Source organism: Dendrobates tinctorius, unplaced genomic scaffold (assembly GCF_039654945.1).
Source record: "Dendrobates tinctorius isolate UK_male_01 unplaced genomic scaffold, ASM3965494v1 ptg000021l, whole genome shotgun sequence".
NCBI classification, from domain to species: domain Eukaryota; kingdom Metazoa; phylum Chordata; class Amphibia; order Anura; family Dendrobatidae; genus Dendrobates; species Dendrobates tinctorius.
The window spans coordinates 4,648,607-4,670,165 of record NW_027361689.1 but is presented as its reverse complement, the minus strand read 5'-3'; positions in this window follow the sequence as shown (position 1 = coordinate 4,670,165).

Here is a 21,559-nt window from a genome sequence, read left to right as displayed (position 1 = left end):
GTAAGGGACATATTCGTCCTTCTGTTTCTCCTGTGGAGGCAGGGTTCTTTTTTGTAAAAAAAAAAAGACGGTGGTTTGCACCCATGCCTCGATTTTCGTGAGTTAAATAAAATAACTGTGAGGAATACTTATCCCCTTCCACTTATTCCTGATTTATGCAATCAGTTGTCCGGAGCTAAGTGGTTTTCGAAATTAGATCTACGGGGAGCGTAAAACCTTATCAGAGTCCGGGACGGAGATGAGTGGAAGACCGCTTTTCTCACTACTGAAGGGTTGTTTGAAAATTTGGTCATGCCCTTCGGCCTGACCAATGCTCCAGCGGTCTTCCAAAATTTCATAAATCATGTGTTCTCCGATTTGATTGGACGTTTTATGGTGGTGTATTTGGATGACATTTTAATCTACTAGCCTGATAAACAGGCTCACATTGGTCATGTTCGGGCAGTTCTCCAAAGGCTCAGGGAGAACTGTCTTTTTGCTAAACTTGAAAAATGTTTATTTTTTGTTCAGAAACTGTCCTTTCTGGGGTTCATCATGTCTGCTGAAGGGTATCGCATGGATCCTAATAAGGTGCAGGCCATTCTCGAGTGGGTTCAACCGTGTGATTTGAAGGGTCTGCAACGTTTCCTAGGGTTCGCTAATTATTATCGGAAATTTATAAGGGGGTTCTCACAGGTGGTCAAACCCCTCACAGACATGACTCAAAAGGGGGCCGATATCAAGAATTGGTCAACCGCAGCGGTAGCGGCATTTCAGTTTTTGAAAAAATGTTTCATGTCGGCCCTGGTTCTTATTCAACCGGACCCCTCTGAACCATTTATTGTTGAGGTAGACGCCTCAGAGGTAGGGGTGGGGGCGGTATTGTCCCAGGGACCCGCCACTTTGACCAATTTAAGACCTTGCGCCTTTTTCTTAAAGAAGTTCTCCCCTGCGGAGAGAAATTATGATGTGGGGAATCGGGAACTTCTGGCCGTAAAATTGGTCTTTGAAGAATGGAGGCATTTTTTGGAGGGGGCTGTTCATCCTATAACGGTAATCACGGACCACAAAAACCTAGCTTACATTGAGTCAGCTAAAAGGTTGACTCCCAGACAGGCTAGATGGTCACTTTTTTTTCCCGATTCAACTTCTCGATCACTTTCCGACCAGGATCCAAGAATATCAGAGCGGATGCATTGTCACGCAGTCTAGATCCGGTGTCCCTCCCGGAACCTCCATCCTCCATTCTTCAGCCTGGGGTGGTGGTGGCAGAGGTTTCTAATGTGTTGGAACGGGAGATTCGAGAAGCCCAGGCTCTTGCACCTCCAGCTAAGCCGGTGGATAAACTTTATGTGCCAGCTCAGTTTCGTCTCAAGGTCCTCCAGGAGTTCCATGACTCAGTTCTGGGTGGACATCCAGGGATCTCAGCGACCCGGAAGGCCATTGCTAGAATATTCTGGTGGTCTTCTTTAGCCTCTGATGTTGGGGAGTATGTGTCTGTGTGTGAGGTTTGTGCCCGTGCGAAAACTCCCCATAACCGGCCGGCCGGGGAATTGGTACCACTGCCAATTCCTGAGAGACCATGGACTCATCTGTCCATGGATTTCATCACCAACCTTCCCCCCTCCAAGGGTAATACCGTGGTCTGGGTCGTAGTGGACAGGTTTAGTAGGCAGGCACATTTTGTACCTTTGGCAGCTCTACCTAATGCGGAAACATTGTCCAGATTGTTTGTGGAGCATGTGGTGCGGTTGCATGGGGTACCCCTGAATGTGGTGTCTGATAGGGGAGTGCAATTTGTGTCCAGATTTTGGAGAGCTTTTTGTAGGAGGTAGGGCATTGGTCTGTCCTTTTCATCCGCCTACCATCCAGAGACTAATGGGCAGACTGAGCGGACCAATCAGTCTCTGGAGCAAATTCTGCGTTGTTTGACCTCAGCCCGACAGGATGATTGGTGTTCTGTGTTACCATTGGCTGAGTTTGCATTTAACAACCGCACTAACCAGTCTACGGGTACATCTCCATTTTTTTGCAATTATGGGTTTCATCCTCATTTTGGAGAATTTTCCCGCTTGAATTCTGGGTGTCCTGGGGCTGATGAGACGATCCAGCGGTTGGGGGAGGTATGGCGGGAGGTCCAGAATAACATTACAAAGGCCCAGGACAAATTTAAATTTTTTGCGGACAAAAAACGATCCGTGGGTCCAGTGTTTCAGGTCAGAGATAAGGTATGGTTATCCACCAAAAATATAAGGCTCAAGGTCCCCTCTGCGAAGCTTGGACCTAAGTTTATAGGTCCCTATGTAATTACCGAAGCAGTTAAACCGGTGGCTGTTCGGTTGAGTCTTCCGCCATCTCTAAGGATCCCTAATGTTTTCCATAAGGCCCTTTTGAAACCTGTGAGGTCCGGTGGGGAGGGATCATCATCTTCCCCGACGCCGGTTTTGGTAGATGGGCAGGCTGAGTACGAGGTGGAACGAATTGTCGACTCCAGGTTGGTCCGTCGCGCCCTTCAGTATCTGATACATTGGAAGGGCTACGGTCCTGAGGAACGCTCATGGGTTCCTGCTCGATCAGTTCATGCGGATCGGTTGATCCGAGCCTTTCACGCCAAGTACCCTGAGAGACCTGGGGGTCCGGTGGCCCCCCATTGAGAGGAGGGTACTGTCATGATCCAGGACGGGATTTCGCTTTGACCCGTCCTGGTTAGACTATGGGTTAATTGTGCTGCCTCTCTCTGGCAGAAGAAGGCTATTTAGTGCTCACTGGACCTGGGTCCGGTGTCAGTTATACTCCTGCCCTCGGCTGAGTTAAGTGACCTCTTGTATACGTGTGCCTTGTGCCTGATATCTTGCTTGCTTGTTCGGTTGTGATCTGGTCCTGTCCCCGTTTACGAGTTCTGCCTGACCCTCTTGTACTGCGCTACCTCTCGTGTATGACTCTCTGCTTGTGACCCGACTTTTCTCTTCTTGTCCCCTTGGTACCACGTCGCCCTCTTGTGTATGACCTTTGGCTTTGTCTGACTACCCGTCTGTTTGTCCCTCCTGTACCTCGTTTGCCCGTGCTTCTGTGACCTCTGTTTTGCCTGACTCTGAGTTGTTGTATGGTGTCCTGTCCTATCTGTAAACAGGACGCTAAGCCCCGCCCCCTTGCAGTCACATGACCATAGGTCCTGTGCCAGATTATTCAGTTTCAGTGTCCGCAGGTCCTATGCCTCTTTACCTTCCAGCGCTGACTGGACCCTGACACTATTAGCCTGAAGCACGCATGGTCACCTCTGCTGCCCTTCTCCACAGATATCGTTTAGCACTGCTTCTGTACTCAGGACACGCGCACTGGCTCTATGAGCAAGTGCAGTGCGGTGTCTCTGACAAGAGGGATATGCGAGGCTGTGGCACGTGAGATCGAGCAATAACAGGTCTAGCATTCCAGTACATGTCCGGGGCTGCATGCACGCTCCACTGAAAGGACCAGCTTTTGTCACTTACAGGTGCAGATAACCTGCTGAACTCCATTAGTGATGGGGATCTGGGATTCAGATTATTCCCCGCGAACGATGATTTCCCAGTAAGTTCAGGTCAACCGCAATTCCGGAGTTAGGCCTAACCGTCATTCCTGAAAAAATTACGGGTCCAAACCACAGGTGCTGTAGCTTGCTTAACAGCTCGGCAGCCGTTCTCAGGCCCAGTATGGATTTGACCAGATTGTACAAAGTTCAGAAATGGTACTTTATCACTGGATAGCAGGTATATATAGCATAGTTTAAACATGTAAAATCTCCGTGTTCTCAGTATGGATTACACAGCAAACTAAAAAGTGGAAAAAAGGAAATGCATTTGAGGCGTACACAACTATATACTTTTGGTGTTATATTTAAATCTTCATATATATTTCTGTCTCAGTAATACAGTCCAGCCTGTCCGCAATAGGAAATGAGATGCATACAATTAGTGACATAAAGGCTATTGATTGAAGAAATCTAGGAATTACTATTCACGGGAAAAACTTCCGTCATAATTCTCATAGGCGATGCTGACCCTCAATTAATTTGTGTGTTGAGACAGTGAAAACTTTTTTTGTGAATAAAGTCTTGCTGTATCGCACTTCCGTTGATTCCATCACTGTTACTCATCTCAATCCAATTTTTATCACAGGGAGCGATGTAAACATGGTGCTCACTGGCTATAATGATCTGTCACGTAACTTTGGAGTGCAAAAGACAGAAGCCACAGGCCGTAGGCGATTCTATTTGATTGGCATGAGAGGGCACATTTTGAAATGTGCGCCGGAATGTCACACGTTTATGAGTAGGAAAACTGTGAAAGCTGAAGATAAACCACCACTGCATGTAATTGTGAGTCGACGTCCATAAGAAATGGAAGCCACTGATCATCTGGAGCTAGAGCCCGGCCAGCAGGACAGGGCTTAGCTACATCTTAACCATCATCTTTCAGTTCAATCAATTTGTAGTGGCAGTCCCAGTGAAAGATTTGACAGCACAGACTACACAGCAGAGGAGCAGGGAGAGGTAAACATTGCAAATGCTGGGGCCCTGCCCAAGCAAGGGGGGCACACTCGTGGGCGTCGGTACTGGCACTGGGCCCCTCATAGTACGGCGGTGTGTCTGACGGCGGGTGTGCACCACCACTGTCAGAGACACTTGATTACACTATGAGGGACCCTATGCCAGTGCCCTCGCCAAGAGTCGGCCTACCCACCTGTCCAGGGCAACGGCACTCGCACGGTTTTGTGCGCTAGGTGGTGACCCCGGCCATGGGGGGGGGCTGCCTACTTAGGGAGGTTTACAAAGTGGCATATGTAGATGTGGGTCATTCAGCTGCTGCAAAAGGTGAAATAGGTCAAGTTCGCGGAATAGAACGAGGACCAAAGCAAGCCATTTTTCTGGCAACCTATGTGTCATCAAGGGAAGGTGGGACAAAATCCTTGGAAACCCATGCATGGTTCATTTTAATGAAGGTTAGATCATCCACATTTTGGGTTGACAGACGGGTCCTTTTTTCTGTCAGGATTGATCCAGCTGCACTGAAGACTTTTTCCGATAGCACACTTGCAGCTGGGCAAGCGAGCTCCTGTAAGGCATTTTGTGCCAATTCAGGCCAGGTGTCCAGTTTAGCGGCCCAATAGTCAAAAGGGAATGACCTTTGCGGGAGAACATCGATATGGGAGGAAAAGTAGTTGTTAACCATAGTTGACAACTGCTGTCTACTGTCACTTTCCATCGATGCTGTATTAACAGTTGTGTGAGCGGTCCGTGAAAAATCAGTCCACAACATTGTCATGAAACCCCTGTCTCCAATGCCACTTCTGCTGTGTGCACCATGAACACCTCTGCCAAGCTGCCCCCGGCCCGTACGGCTCGTGTGAGAACCATCACCGCTGCTGTGTGCTGGGAATGCCTCAACCAACCGGTTAACCAGAGTTGCTTGTTTATTAGCTAATATTAGGTCAAGGTTCTCCTGTGGCATGATGTTTTGTAATTTGCCTTTATAGCGTGGATCAGGGATGCTGGCCAACCAGTAGTTGTCATCGTTCATCATTTTGGCAATGCGTGGGTCCCTTTTTAGGATCTGCAAGGCATAATCTGACATGTGGGCCAATGTTCCCGGTGTCAATGATGCACTGCGAGTGCTGGGTGGAGGGGCACTTTCTGGCAAATCCACATCCCTCCAGTCACGCACAAACCCTGTACCAGACCTTGCCACGCCAACATTTTCACTTGCCCCACGAGATGCATCATCCTCCCCTAAGTAATCATCCCCATCATCATCCTCCTCTTCTTCCACCTCATCTAGGAGAGGTCCCTGAGCAGACAATGGCTGAATGTCATCAAGGATTCCCTCCTCCTCTTCCTCCTCATCAACATTGGCTGCAGACGCCTGCTCCTTAAGGTGCGTCAAAGTTTGCATGAGCAGACGCATAAGTGGGATGCTCATGCTTGGGATGGCGTCGTCTGCGCTTACCAGCCGTGTGCATGCCTCAAAACACTGAAGGACTTTACAGAGGTCTTTCAGCTTCGACCACTGCACACCTGTCAACTCCATGTCTGCTCTCAAAGTGCCTGGCCGTGTATCCTCCCACAAATGCATTATGGCCTGCCTCTGCTCGCACAGCCGCTCAACCATGTGCAGGGTGGAGTTTCACCTTGTTGCAATGTCGATAATGAGGCGGTGGTTGGGGAGCAATCGCTGCAGCTTCTGCATACAAATGGAGTGTACAGGCGACCGGCAGATGTGCGCGCACAGTCTTCGCACCTTCTGGAGCAGGGCTGTTAACTCCGGATAATTATTGAGGAAGCACTGCACCACCAGGTTCAAGGTGTGAGCCAAGCAAGGTATGTGGCTGAGTTTTGAAAGGGCTATGGCTGCCACAAAATTACGGCCGTTATCACTAACTACCTTGCCTGCCTCAAGATGTACACTGCCCAGACATGACTCAGTTTGTCGCTGAAAGTACTCGGCCAGCACCTCGGCGGTGTGTCTGTCGCCCAAACACATCATCTGAAACACAGCCTGCTGACGCTTTCCACTAGCTGCTCGATAGAGGGACACCTCGTGTGCAACAGTGGCAGCTGCAGATGGAGTGCTCGTACGACTGCGCTCTGTGGACGAGCTTTCGCTTCTGGAGGAGGAGGAGGGTCGAACACCTACAGCCAACTGTTTCCTATACCATGGGCTAGGCAGCACTGTCCCACCACCGCTGTCCCCTGTGGACCCTGCATCCACCACATTAACCCAGTGCGCAGTGATGGACATGTAACGGCCCTGGCCATGCCGACTGGACCATGCATCAGTTGTGAGGTGCACCTTTCCACTCAATGACTGCTTGAGTGCATGGACAATGCGGTCTTTCACATGATGGTGGAGGGCTGGGATGGCTTTGCGAGAGAAGAAGTGGTGACTGGGTAGGTCATAGCGTGGTACTGTGCTTTCCACCAACCGATAGGGCATCATCTCTAACGAGATTAGTTTGGCAATGTGGGCGTTCAAACCCAGTGTACGCGGATGAGAGACTGAGTACTTTCTTGACCTACTCATAGTGTCTGGGAGGGTGAGCTGGACTTGAGAGCTGCATATGGTGGAAGTAGCGGTGGACAGGGCGGACTGAGAGAGGGTTGATGATGGTGATGGAGTTGGTGTTCTTTCTGATGGCCTAGATTCAGTCTTTCGTTGATATAACAGTGGGATTCCCTGACTGCTGTGGCCTTGCAACGACACCTCAACATTTGCTGCTGTGCTAACCGGTGGGCTTACAGTGGGGGAAACAATGTAGCGTTGCTGACTACCTTCTTTGTGATCAGTTGCGCATGTGGTACTTGAGGTTTGGTGTTGTGTCCACGCTTGCAAGTGCATGCTGGTTAAATGTCTAAGCATGCAACTGGTTTTCAAATTTTTCATATTTTTCCCTCAGCTAAAGGTCTTTGCGTACTTCTTACAGATAACCTTGGCCTGATCATGAGGATTTTGTTCAAAAAAGTGCCACACTGCACTCCTCCTACTTTGGCAGACATTTTGCGGCCTAGCACGCTGTGATATTTTGACCCTCTGGAGAAGCTGTCCAGCAACTCTTTTGATTTTTGGAACCTGTCTTTGGAGTGCTCCGGGCCTGCCAGATAACAGCTGTTGCGATGTCGATGTCTGCTGTGGATGCTCCTCCTCCTCATCTGAGCTATTGGAAGCAGCACCCTCTTCCCCCAATGGATGCCAATCTGGGTCAACAACTGGGTCATCCATCACCTCCTCTTCAATGACATGTGCACCTTCCTCTGTGTCACCGTGTATGGTGGTATAGTGTGCGGGAAGGGGCACCTGAGTCTCATCAGGGTCAGGATCTGGCTCTGTACACTGCGAGGACAATGTAGTGCTCTGAGTGAATGTACCAGCAGAATCATCTATCAGTGGCTGTGCATCAGTGCACTCCATGTCAGATTCATCTTGGCCTGGGTAATTCACCATTTCACTTGATAATCCAGGCATGGTATGTGAAAACAGCTCCATGGAGTAATCAGTAGTATGGCCTGCGTCATCCTTCAATCTTGGTTGGGGTGAAGGACACAAGGAAAGGTGTGGTTCATGAACATGAGCCTCCAATGACGACTCAGTGTTTTTATTTTTTACAACTTCAGAAGAGGAGGCGATAGAGCTGGAGGCTGAGTCAGCAATGTAAGACAAAACTTTTTCCTGAAGCTCTGGCTTTAAAAGCGGTTTGCCAACTCCAAGAAAACTAAGCCTTCGAGGCCTTGTGGAGCCAGACGATGACGCAGGCTCAACACCTCCTGCATTCGGTCCTATTTTGCTTTTGCCACTACCATCAGATCCACCACCAACACCATCATTACCAGCTGCAAACCCCCGCACAATTCCACGGCCTCTTCCACCAGCCTTCCTCATTTTTGGTAGAAATGTAGACAAAATCCAACAAACTATATAGTAATGTAAAACAAGGTACAAGGTGTCTATAGGACAGGGGAGATTTTGAATTTCTGCACACACTTGTGGACACTGGACATTTTTGGATTGTGTGAGGCCCACTGAATATCACTGCGCTATGTGACAGGCTCGATGTCGCAGGTGTGAAAAATGTCACTAGAGGATAATGGAGATTTTGAATTTCTGCACACACTTGTGGACACTGGACACTTTTGGATTGTGTGAGGCCCACTGAATATCACAGCGCTATGTGACAGGCTCAATGTCGCAGGTGTGAAAAATGTCACTAGAGGATAACGGAGATTTTGAATTTCTGCACACACTTGTGGACACTGGACACTTTTGGATTGTGTGAGGCCCACTGAATATCACAGCGCTATGTGACAGGCTCGATGTCGCAGGTGTGAAAAATGTCACTAGAGGATAACAGAGATTTTGAATTTCTGCATACACTTGTGGACACTTTTGGATTGTGTGAGGCCCACTGAATATCACAGCGCTATGTGACAGGCTCGATGTCGCAGGTGTGAAAAATGTCACTAGAGGATAACGGAGATTTTGAATTTCTGCACACACTTGTGGACACTGGACACTTTTGGATTGTGTGAGGCCCACTGAATATCACTGCGCTATGTGACAGGCTCGATGTTGCAGGTGTGAAAAATGTCACTAGAGGATAACGGAGATTTTGAATTTCTGCACATACTTGTGGACACTGGACACTTTTGGATTGTGTGAGGCCCACTGAATATCACAGCGCTATGTGACAGGCTCGATGTCGTAGGTGTGAAAAATGTCACTAGAGGATAACGGAGATTTTGAATTTCTGCACACACTTGTGGACACTGGACACTTTTGGATTGTGTGAGGCCCACTGAATATCACTGCGCTATGTGACAGGCTCGATGTCGCAGGTGTGAAAAATGTCACTAGAGGATAACGGAGATTTTGAATTTCTGCACACACTTGTGGACACTGGACACTTTTGGATTGTGTGAGGTCCACTGAATATCACTGCGCTATGTGACAGGCTCGATGTCGTAGGTGTGAAAAATGTCACTAGAGGATAACAGAGATTTTGAATTTCTGCACACACTTGTGGACACTGGACACTTTTGGATTGTGTGAGGCCCACTGAATATCACTGCGCTTTGTGACAGGCTCGATGTCGCAGGTGTGAAAAATGTCACTAGAGGATAACGGAGATTTTGAATTTCTGCACACACTTGTGGACACTGGACACTTTTGGATTATGTGAGGCCCACTGAATATCACAGCGCTATGTGATAGGCTCGATGTCGCAGGTGTGAAAAATGTCACTAGAGGATAACGGAGATTTTGAATTTCTGCACACACTTGTGGACACTGGACACTTTTGGATTGTGTGAGGCCCACTGAATATCACTGCGCTATGTGACAGGCTCGATGTCGCAGGTGTGAAAAATGTCACTAGAGGATAACGGAGATTTTGAATTTCTGCACACACTCGTGGACACTGGACACTTTTGGATTGTGTGAGGCTCACTGAATATCACAGCGCTATGTGACAGGCTCGATGTCGCAGGTGTGAAAAATGTCACTAGAGGATAATGGAGATTTTGAATTTCTGCACACACTTGTGGACACTGGACACTTTTGGATTGTGTGAGGCCCACTGAATATCACAGCGCTATGTCACAGGCAGAAATTGGCTAGTGTATGACAAACTACAAGGTGTTTATAGAATTGGGCAGAATAGAAATCTCCCTAGAGTGTAGGTCTGTAAGAACGGAACATGTCCTCGACTTATTCTTACAGAGCGACACACAGATAGCTTCACTGTGGCCGTGATAACAGCCGTTACACGGTACTGAGAGAGGAGCGTGCACGTACACGGCTGTCCGGTGTACGTAAAATTGTCAAGCTCCGTGTTTTGTAAGTATACGGACTGACACACGCTGTCTCTCTTTGAATGTGATCAAACAGCAAATATATTTAACTGTTTGAAAACTAGACAAAACTAGAAGGTGCAGGTCTGTAAGAACGGAACATGTCCTCGACTTATTCTTACAGAGTGACACACAAATAGCTTCACTGTGGCTGTGATAACAGCCGTTACACGGTACTGTGTGAGGAGTGTGCACCGCTGTATGGTGTGAAAAAATGCACGCTCAGTACCTCACCAGGACAAAAAAAAATTGGGATTGCTTTTAAAAAAGCAGTTTGCAGAGCAGTGGGTAAACAGCAATGCAGCCATCAGGAAGCCTTAGAAGGCAGCCTAACAACCAACACCGCTGATCCAGCAAAATATAGCCTCCACTTGCTCTGCACACACAGTGACTGGTGTGTTGTACAGGCTGAATCGCTAGTAGCAGAAGCAGTTTTTGGTGTCTTCTTCCCTGCCTAACGCTCTCCCTACAGAATCAGCAGCTCTCCCTATTCTGAGATCAGCATGAGTAACATGGCGGTCGGCGTGCACGCCCTTTTATACCCCCTGTGACGCCCACCAAAGCAAGCCAATCACTTGCATGCCCTTCTGAAAGATGGTGGTGACCCCTGCCTATGTCATCACGTTGCCCACAGTGTCCGTGGATCCTGATTGGCTGAAAAAGAGTGCAAAACAAACTTTTGAAACGTGACTTTGGCGCTTAAGTCGCCGACCTCGTGGCCGACCTCATTCTAGAGTCGGGTTTCGTTTCATGAAACCCGACTTTGCCAAAAGTCGGCGACTTTTGAAATTTTTTGACCCGTTTCACTCAACTCTACTGTTAATCCCCTGATTGTGCTTCAAAGTGGGACGTTTCCAGCCAAAGGTGCATCCTACCAAGGGTCGGAACTGGAAATCTTGCGTTCCAAGCTTGAAAGCAAATGGACAGACTGCGCATGTACCTATGCTGGTAATGCTGGAACCTGAAGTACCTGTGCTGCATGCTGGAGTGCATGCAGATAATCTGCACGCCCATTAGAGGGAGCCGATAAACAGCGCATGAGTCCGGTGAGGGCTCAGGGTGGCTTCTATAGCATATATTATGGGAGACAAGGCATTAAAAAATATAAATATAGAGGGGGCAGATTTAATTTAAATATAAATAGTATCAAGGATAAATCAGGTACGCTAAGGTAGTATATCCTGCTAGGGAAACTTTTACAATGAGGGATTACATCAATAGTGTAAGATGATAACACTTGTTAGTGTAAAAGTTCAATATTGATAGAGGTAAAGAGCTCATAATAGTGAGCTCACATATACTGATGCATGTCAGCTTACTATGGGACCATGTGAGCAGTCCCCGGGTAGGGGGCTCAAATAAGACAAAATTCATAAGAAGCATGTATGTAGGATCTGGTCATTGAGCCGAAGGAGCTATGGGTATGAGTATGGGTATGGCTATAGGGACTGAAAAATAAAAAAAGTTATGGTTCTTGGAATAAGGGGAAGAAAATGTGAAAAAGCAGAAAATGGCAAGGTCAGGAAGGGGTTAACTTGGACAATGACGGTAATGCATGTTATGTGGAGATGAGCGACTTTGCCTTTTTTAGGGTCAGGTCGGGTTTCATGAAACCCGACTTTCGCAAAAGTAGGGTCCAACGAAATCGGCCGACTATGTGAAAAAGTCGGAGGCCAACTGAAACACGAAACCCAATGCAAGTCAAAGGGGAAGCAAAGTCGGCAGGGAGTGGAGGACAGTAAACACACTTACAGTGCCCATTTCAGTGCCAAAAACATCAATTCTTATTACTGAAGCTTGTCAACCTTAATTTACTTCATAATAATAGTTATGCATTGAAAACTGGGGGTTATTTGGCTAAAGTTGTGGGGGGGTAGGGCTGGCTCCAGGATTTTGTGTGCCCTGGGCCAAAGACAGTCAGTGCGCCCCTTTAACACATACCACAACTCATGATGCTCCGATACGACACAGAAATATAGGTATAGTACAATGACAAATACTTATGTAAAGGGCTGTCACATTGTAGAAGGATCAACTTTATTCTCATTTGCACAAGGAAAGACTAGAAGCAATGGGATGAAACTGAATGGGAGGAGACACAGATTAGATATTAGAAAAAACTTTTTGACAGTTAGAGTGATCAATGAGTGGAACAAGCTGCCACGAGAAGTGGTGAGTTCTCCTTCAATGGAAGTCTTCAAACAGAGGCTGGACAGACATCTGACTGGGATGATTTAGCGAATCCTGCTTTGAGCAGGGGGTTGGACCAGATGGCCCAGGAGGTCCCTTCCAACTCTACGATTCTATGATTCTATGACTTCACTGCTTAAATGACATGACTGATCTATTTTAAATTGTACAATAGCTCAAAAAAAGGACAGTGTATTACTCCATACAGTATTATGGCCAACACATTGTGCGCCATACAGAATAATGAGCCCCATATATTTCTACATACAGAATAATTGGTCACTCACATATAATGTTCCATACAGTATATGATGAGCTCCACATAATGCTCCAGTATATGATGGGCCTCATGGATGATGCTCCAGTGTATGATGGGCCCTAATAATGCTCCATATATAATGGGCTCCATTTCTAATGCTCCAGTGTATAATGTGCCCCATAAATGCTGCTCCAGTGTCTGATGTCCCCAATCTGAAATGCTCCAGTATATGATGGGCCTCATGGATGATGCTCCAGTGTATGATGGGCCCTAATAATGCTCAATATATGGCCCCATTTCTAATGCTCCAGTGTATCATGTGCCCCATAGATGCTGCTCCAGTGTCTGATCTACCCCATTTATAATGGTCCAGTATATGATTGGCCTCATGGATGATGTTTCAGTGTACGATGTGCCCTAACAATGCTCCATATATAATGGGCCCCATTTCTAATGCTCCAGTGTTTAATGCGCCCCATAAATGCTGCTCCAGTGTCTGATGTCCTCAATCTGGAATGCTCCAGTATATGATGGGCCTCATGGATGATGCTCCAGTGTATGATGGGCCCTAATAATGCTCCATATATAATGGGCCCCATTTCTCATTCTCCAGTGTATAATGGGCCCCGTAAATGCTGCTCCAGTGTCTGATGTCCCCAATCTGGAATGCTCCAGTATATGATGGGCCTCATGGATTATGCTCCAGTGTATGATGGGCCCTAATAATGCTCCATATGTAATGGGCCCCATTTCTAATGCTCCACTCAATAATGTGCCCCATAGATGCTGCTCCAGTATCTGATCTGCCCCATTTATAATGCTCCAGTATATGATGGGCCTCATGGATGATGCTCCAGTGTATGATGGGCCCAAATAATGCTCCATATATAATGGGCTCCATTTCTAATGCTCCAGTGTATAATGGGTCCCGTAAAATGCTGCTTAAGTGTCTGATGTCCCCCATTTGGAATGCTCCAGTATATGATGGGCCCCATTATTAATTAACCCAGGTATGGTATGTTAAAAGAGCTCCATGGAGTAATCTGAAGTGTGTGCTGCTGCATCCTTCACTTTTGGGGTGGGTGAAGGGCACAAGGAACGGGGTTGCTCCTGACCAGAACTTACGACTCAGTGCTTGCATTTTTTTAAACTTCAGAAGAGGAGGCGATAGAGCTGGAGGCTGTTTCAGCAATGTAAGGCAAAAAAAGTTCCTCATGCTCCGGCTTTAAAAGCAGTCTAACTACTTACAGAAAACGGTGCCTTGCGGGCCTTTCAGAGCTACACCATGACGCAGGCTCAACACCTCCTGCCTTAGCTGCTATTGTGTTTTTGGCACTACCAGCAGATGCACCACCATCAGTACCAGGTGGCCCCCCCACGCTCACGTCCGCATCCTCTTCCACCATACTTCCTCATGTTTTGGAAAATGGACCCAAAATTCCAGCAGAAATATGGTACTGTATCAGAAGCGTACAGCTCTATACAGTCTAGGGATAACAGTAAATCTCCATATATATTTCATGAGTCATATACAGACGCTCACAGGCTCAGTATGGATTACCCAATTAAAAAAAAAGTTGAAAAAAGGTACAGTATCACCAGATACAAGGTATATATAGTATAGTGTAAACATTCTGAATCTCCGTATACATTTCAGGAGGCAGACACAAACGCTCTCAGGCCCAGTAAGGATTGCACAAGAATATGAAAGCTGCAAATGGGTAATGTAACACAAGCGTACAGCTGTATACAGTGTTGAGGTAATCTTAAAGTATATTGTGGGAGTAACAGACAGACGTTCACAGGCTCATTATGGATTACACCAGAATCTAAATAGCTAAAAAGGTTACTGTATCAGAAGCGTACAGCTGTATACAGTGTTGGCCAAATTTGAAATCTCAGTATATATTTTCCGGAGTCGCCCTCAGACGCTCACTCAGTCTGGGTTTGACCATAATAAAAAATGTTGTAAAAAAGGTACTGGATAACAAGATATCAAGTATATATATTATATGGTACAATTGAAATCTCCGTATACATAGTCCCGTAGCCCCTCTCAGACGCTTACCCAGTATGGATTTGACCGTAATACTAAATGTGGAACAAAGGTACAGTATAACATGATACAAGCTGTATCGAGTATAGGGTAAAAATTGGTATCTCCGATTTACCGTATATATAGAAGGCGTAAACCACACATGCTCACTCACTATGGATGATACCGTAATACAAAATTTGGAACAAAGGTACTGTATCAGCACATACCAGGTGTATCCAGTCTAGGGGTAATTGTAAATTTCCATCTTTACTTCCGGAGTCAGACACAGACACTCACAGGCTCACTATGTATTAAACCAGAATTTAAAAAGTAGAAAAAGGGAAAGGTAGTTGAAGCGTACAACAGTATACAGTGTTGTGGTACGTTTAAATCATCGTATATATTTCAATCTCAGTAAGCCAGTCCAGACCCTCCGCTACTGGAAACTACATGGATACAAGTACAGACTGAAAGTTGAGTGTTAGCAGAAATTTGGGAATTACTCATCGTGGGAAAACCTCCCTGTAGAAGTTGCAGAGGCGATGCAGACTCTAAATTACTGTGTCTGTGGAGACAGCAAAAACAGTTCTTTGTGAAGAAAGGATTGCTTTATCACAGTGGCGTGGATCACATCACCGTTACTCGTCTCCATCAAATTGTGATCACAGGGAGAGATGTAGACATGGTCCTCACTGCCTATCATGATGTGTCTGGTCATTTTGGAGTGCAAAAGACAGAAGCCACAGGTCGTAGGTGATTCTATTGGATTGGCATGAGAGGAGACATTGAAAAATGGTGGCAGGAATGTCACACGTCTGTGACTATCACAACTGTGAATGGTGATCATAAAGCACCACTGCATCCGCTTGTAAGTTGACGTCCATTACAAATGGTAGCCATTAGAGGTGAGCGACTTTGGTCGGATCGGGTCTCATGAAACAAAATTTGTTTCAGATGAAACTGGTCCGACTAGGGCAAAAAAAGTCGGAGTTTCGTCCGAAACCCGACCTCAATGCAAGTCAATGGGGATTAAAAGTCGGCTTTGAGTGGATGAGTGTCATCCGCTCAATGCCGACTTTTAATCAGCATGGACTTGCATTGGGGTCGGGTTTCGGACGAAACTCCGACTTTTTTTGCCCTAATCGGACCAGTTTTATCTGAAACAAATTTTATTTCATGAAACCCGATCCGACCAATGTTGCTCAACTCTAGTAGCCATTGATCATCTGAAGGTAGAGTCCAGCAGGACAGGCCATAGCTACATCTTAACCATCATCGATCAATACACCAAATTTCTAGTGGCCGTCCCTGTGAATGATTTAACTGCCCGGACTACACAGCGGTGGAGCAGGGAGAGGTAAGTATTGCAACTTGCAAGTGCTGTGGCCATGACCAAGCAGGGGGGGCACACTGGTGGTCGACGGTACTGGCACAGGGCCCCTCATAGTATGCTGGTGTGTCTGATGGCGAGTGGGCCCCCCCACCTGTCAGAGACAGTTTATTGTACTATGAGGGGCCTTGCGCCGTGCCGTTGGCCATCAGTGGGCCCATCCACCTGTTCAGAGCAATGGCACTTGCCCGGGTGCGCCAGGTGTTGACACCAGCCATTGGGGGGGTAGCCCACTTAGGGAGGTTTAAAAAATGGCATATGTTGATGTGTTGGCTGGACATTCAGCTGCTGCAAAGGGCAGAATTGGGAAAGTCTAAGGAAGAGGAGGACAAAAGCGAGGCAGTTTTCTGGCAACCTATGTGTCATTAGGGGAAGGTGAGACAAAATCCTTTGAAACCCATGCATGGTTCATTTTAATGAAGGTTAGTTCGTCAACATTTTGGGTCGACAGATGGGTCCTTTTTTCTGTCAGGATTGTTCCAGCAGCACTGAAGACCCTTTCAGATAACACACTAGCAGCAAGGCAAGTGAGCTCCTGTAAGGCATATTGTGCCAATTCAGGCCAGGTGTCCAGTTTAGAGGCCCAATAGTCAAAGGGGAATGACCTTTGAGGGAGAACAACGATATGGAAGGAGAAGTAGTTTGTAACCATAGTTGACAACTAGAGTTGAGCGACTTTGCTTTTTTTCGGGTCGAGTTGGGTTTCATGAAACCCGACTTTCTCAAAAGTCGGGTTGAACGAAATCGGCCGATTATCGTGAAAAGTCGAAGGACGACTGAAACACGAAACCCAATGCAAGTCAATGGGTAAGCAAAGTCGGCAGGGAGTGGAGGACATTAAACACACCTACAGTGCCCATTTGAATGGCAAAAACATCAATTTTTATTACTGAAGCTTGTCAACCTTAATTTACTTAATAATAATAGTTACGCACTGAAAACTGGGGGTTATTTGGCGAAAGTTGTGGAGGGGTGGGGCTGGCTCCAGGTTTTCATGTGCCCTGGGCCAAAGAGCGCCCCTTTAACACATACCACAACTCATGATGCTCCGATACGGTAGAGAAATAGCGGTATAGTACAATGAAAAATACTTCACTTTTTACATCTCATGACTGATATCGATTTTAAATTCTCCAATAGCTCCAAAAACGGACAGTATATTACTCCATACAGTATTATGGGCACCGCATAGTGCGCTATACAGAGTAATGAGGCCCATATATTTCTCCATACAGAATCATTGGTCCCATATAATGTTTGAAACAGTATATGATGAGCTCACCATAATTCTACAGTATATGTTGGTCCCCATGGATGAAGCTCCACTGTCTTATGGGCCCAAATAATGCTCCATATATAATGGGCCCCATTTCTATTGCTCCAGTGTATAATGGGCCCTGTAAATGCTGCTCCAGTGTCTGATGTCCACCTTTGGAATGCTCCAGTGTATGGTGGGCCCCATATATCATTCTCCAGAGTATAGTGCTCCCCATAAATTGCTGTCCCAACATTGAAAACAATTACATAAGTCTCCTCGCTAGGGAATCCCTGTACTAGTCTGGACTCCTCGTCGTCCCCATCTTCCATCTCACTGCACTTTGCTGTTTAGGCAGAGGGCGTACAGATGTGATGTCATTGCGCTCTCTGATCAGAATATCACTGTCAGGACACGCGGAAGACGTCATGGCGGTAGAGCAGGGAGAGGAAAGTATTTCAACGTTGCAATTGCTGTGATCCGGAGCAAGCAGGGGGGGCCAACTCATTGGCGATGGCACTGGCACAGGGCCCCTCATAGTACAGCGGTATGTCTCACGGCCCTCCCACCGGCAGAGACACTTTTGCGCACTATGAGGGGCCCTGTGCTAGTGCCATCGCCCATGAGTATGCCCCCCACCTGCTCAAGGAACCTGCACTTTCATCTGCACCTTCCTCTTTGTCACCTTGTAAGGTGGTATAGTATGCGGGAAGGGGAACCTGAGTTTCCTCAGGGTCACATTCTGGCTGTGTAGAGTGTGAGGGGAATGTAGTGGTCTGGGTCAATGTACAGCAGAATCATCCAGCAGTGGCTGGGCATCAGTGCACTTGTGGCATCCCCAGGAGTACGGTCGCCACAGTGGCATTACCTTCCTCCTAGGGAGTGTGATGTCATGCTTGGGAGCAACGAAGGATCTCTCTAGCAGTTCAACCAACACAACACATTTCCCACTCCAGGCCAGCAGGGAGACCTCTGAACCTGACTGCTGAGGAGCTGCTCTCTGTGGTCGGGAGGAGGTAAGTTAGGACACTCTGTGCAGGGAAGGGGAAAGTGTGTGGACGTGAGAAGGGGAGCTGGAGGATGAGCAGAGTTAAGGCTCACTCCTAGCTGGAGCGCATGGTCCGGATTCCGGTCTCCGAGTTTGTAGGGACACTGACGTTCCTGCAGCCGAAACCGGAGGAAGTAGCAGATGTAAATGCTCTGTACCCAATGAAGGCTCAGAGGCCCCAGCATCGACGTGTGGGAGCCAGAAGGAAAAGGCCACGGCTGCGTGTCATACGAGAAAGTTCCAAAAGAGAGTCAACAGGGGGAACTTCATTGAACTCAGCACTGCGAATACCTCAGATAAGCGCTAGAACGGAGGCGACACTACCTATCTGCAGAGAGAGAATTCCAAATTGGCTTCCAGGCTGACCAACTCCTTCTCCATCTGTACTCTGGGTCCTGGACGGCACTTACCAAGTTCAGATAAAGGAACTGCATGACTGTGTCTGTCATCTTTCTCCTGCGCCTGGTGCACGGCTCTGCTACACCCTGCACTGCACACCATCTGCCAACTCTTTCATCTGCCCTGCAACTACGGCCCTACCTGTGCAGGGCTTCTACATCTTAGCTGCACCACAACATCTGACCCAGAGAAGCGACACTGCAGTGCTGGTCAATCTAATCTGAAACGACAGGTGGCGTCATGTATCATTCACCTATAAAAGTAATTCACCCCTTTGCATGGACGCCCAGGGCCACGGAACGGGTCACCACCACCGTGACACATCCCTGTGAGACACCGGCCCGGTACGAATTAACCCCACTGCCCTGGCTGGCCACCCAAACTCCATGTCTGATTCATCTTGGACTTGGGAATTCACGATTTGACTTGATAACCCAGGCATGGTATGATAGAAAGAGCTACATGGACTAATGTGAAGTGTGGCCTGCTGCATCATTCACTTTTGGTGGGGGTGAAGGACACAAGGAAAGGGGTTCTTCCTCACCAGGAGCCAGCACTTGATGACTCAGTGCTTGCATTTTTTGAAACTTCAGAAGAGGAGGGCATATTTGCTGGAGTCTGTTTCGGCAATGTAAGCCAAAACCAGTTCTTCATGCTCCGCCTTTACAAGCGGTTAACCTATTCCCAGAAAAGGTAGCCTTCCAGGTGTTCCGGAACCAGACCATGACGCAGGCTCAACACCTCCTGCCTTAGCTGCTATTGTGCTTTTGCCACAACCAGCAGAAGCACCACCACCAACACCACCATCAGGACCAGCTGGCAACCCCCGCCCACTTCCACGGCCTCTTCCACCATACTTCTTCATTTTTTTGAAAAAGGTACCCAAAATAACAACAGCTATATGGTATTGTAAAACAAGGTAAAGGGTCTATAGAGTATTGGTGAGAATTTGAATCTCAATGTAGATTGGAGGACGCTGAACTATTGTCTCAGGCCCAGTATAGATTACACCGCTATGTGACAGGCAGAAATTGGCTGGTGTATGAGAAGGCAGAAGCTGTATAGAGTATTGGTGAGAATTTGAATCTCAATGTAGATTGGAGGACGCTGAACTATTGTCTCAGGCCCAGTATAGGTTACACCGCTATGTGACAGGCAGAAATTGGCTGGTGTATGAGAAGGCAGAAGCTGTATAGAGTATTGGTGAGAATTTTAATCTCAGTGTAGATTGGAGGACGCTGAACTATTGTCGCAGGCCCAGGACAGATTACACCGCAATGTGACAGGCAGAAATTGCCTAGTGCATGACTAACTACAAGGTGTATATAGAATTGGGCAGAATTGGAATCTCCCTAGAGTGTAGGTCTGTAAGAACGGACAAACTCCTCGACTTTTCCTTACAGAGTCACACACGTAGATAGCTTCAATTTGGCCGTGATAACAGCCGTTACACGGTACTGAGAGAGGAGCGTGCACATACACCGCTGTACGGTGTATGTAAAATTGTCAAGCTCCATGCTTTTGTATACGGACTGACACACGCTGTCTCTCTCTAGTTTTGAATGTAATCAAACAGCAAATATACTAAACTGTTTGAAAAACGGACAAAACTATAAGGTGTAGGTCTGTAAGAACGGACAATCTCCTTGACTTTTCCTTACAGAGTCATACACGTAGATAGCTTCAATTTGGCCGTGATAACAGCCGGTACACGGTACTGTGTGAGGAGCGTACACCGCTGTACGGTGTGTGAAAAAATGAACGCTGAGTAACTCACCAGGACAAAACAATAAAATTTGGATTGCTTTGAAAAAAGCAGTTTGCTCAGCAGTGTGAAAACAGCAATGCAGCTATCAGGGAGCCTTAAAAGGCAGCCTAATAACCAACAGAGCTGATGCACTGAAATATAGCCTCCCCTTGCACTGCACAGTAACTGGTGTGTTGTACAGGCAAAATCGCTAGCAGCAGAAGTAGTTTTTGGTATCTTCTTCCCTGCCTAACGCTCTCCCTACAGAATCAGCAGCAGCAGCTCTCCCTATTCTGAGATCAGCATAAGTAACATGGCGGTCGGCGTGCACGCCCTTTTATACCCCCTGTGACGCCACACAAAGCAAGCCAATCACTTGCATGCCCTTCACAAACATGGTGGTAACCGCTGCCTATGTCATCACGTTGCCCACAGTGTCCGGTCTTCCTGATTGGCTGAAAAAGGGCGCAAAAGCATCTTTTGAAACGCGACTTTGGCGCGATGGTCGCCGACCTCGTGGCCGACCTCAGGCTAAGGTCGGGTTTCGTTTCATGAAACCCGACTTTGGCGAAAGTCGGCGACTTTTGAATTTTTTCAACCCGTTTCGCTCAACTCTATTGACAACTGCTGTCTCCTGTCACTTTTAGTTGATGCAGTATTAGCAGTTGTGTGAGTGGTACTTGAGAAACCATTCCACAAAATGGTCATTAAACCCCTGTCTCCAACGCCACTTTGGCTGTGTGCATCACAAACACCTCTTCCATTGTGCCCACTGCGGTTCGTGGGAGAACAAGCACCGCTGCTGTGTGCTGGGAATGCCTCAAACAAATGGTTTACCAGAGTTGCTTGTTTGTTAGCCAATATTATCTCTAGGTTCTC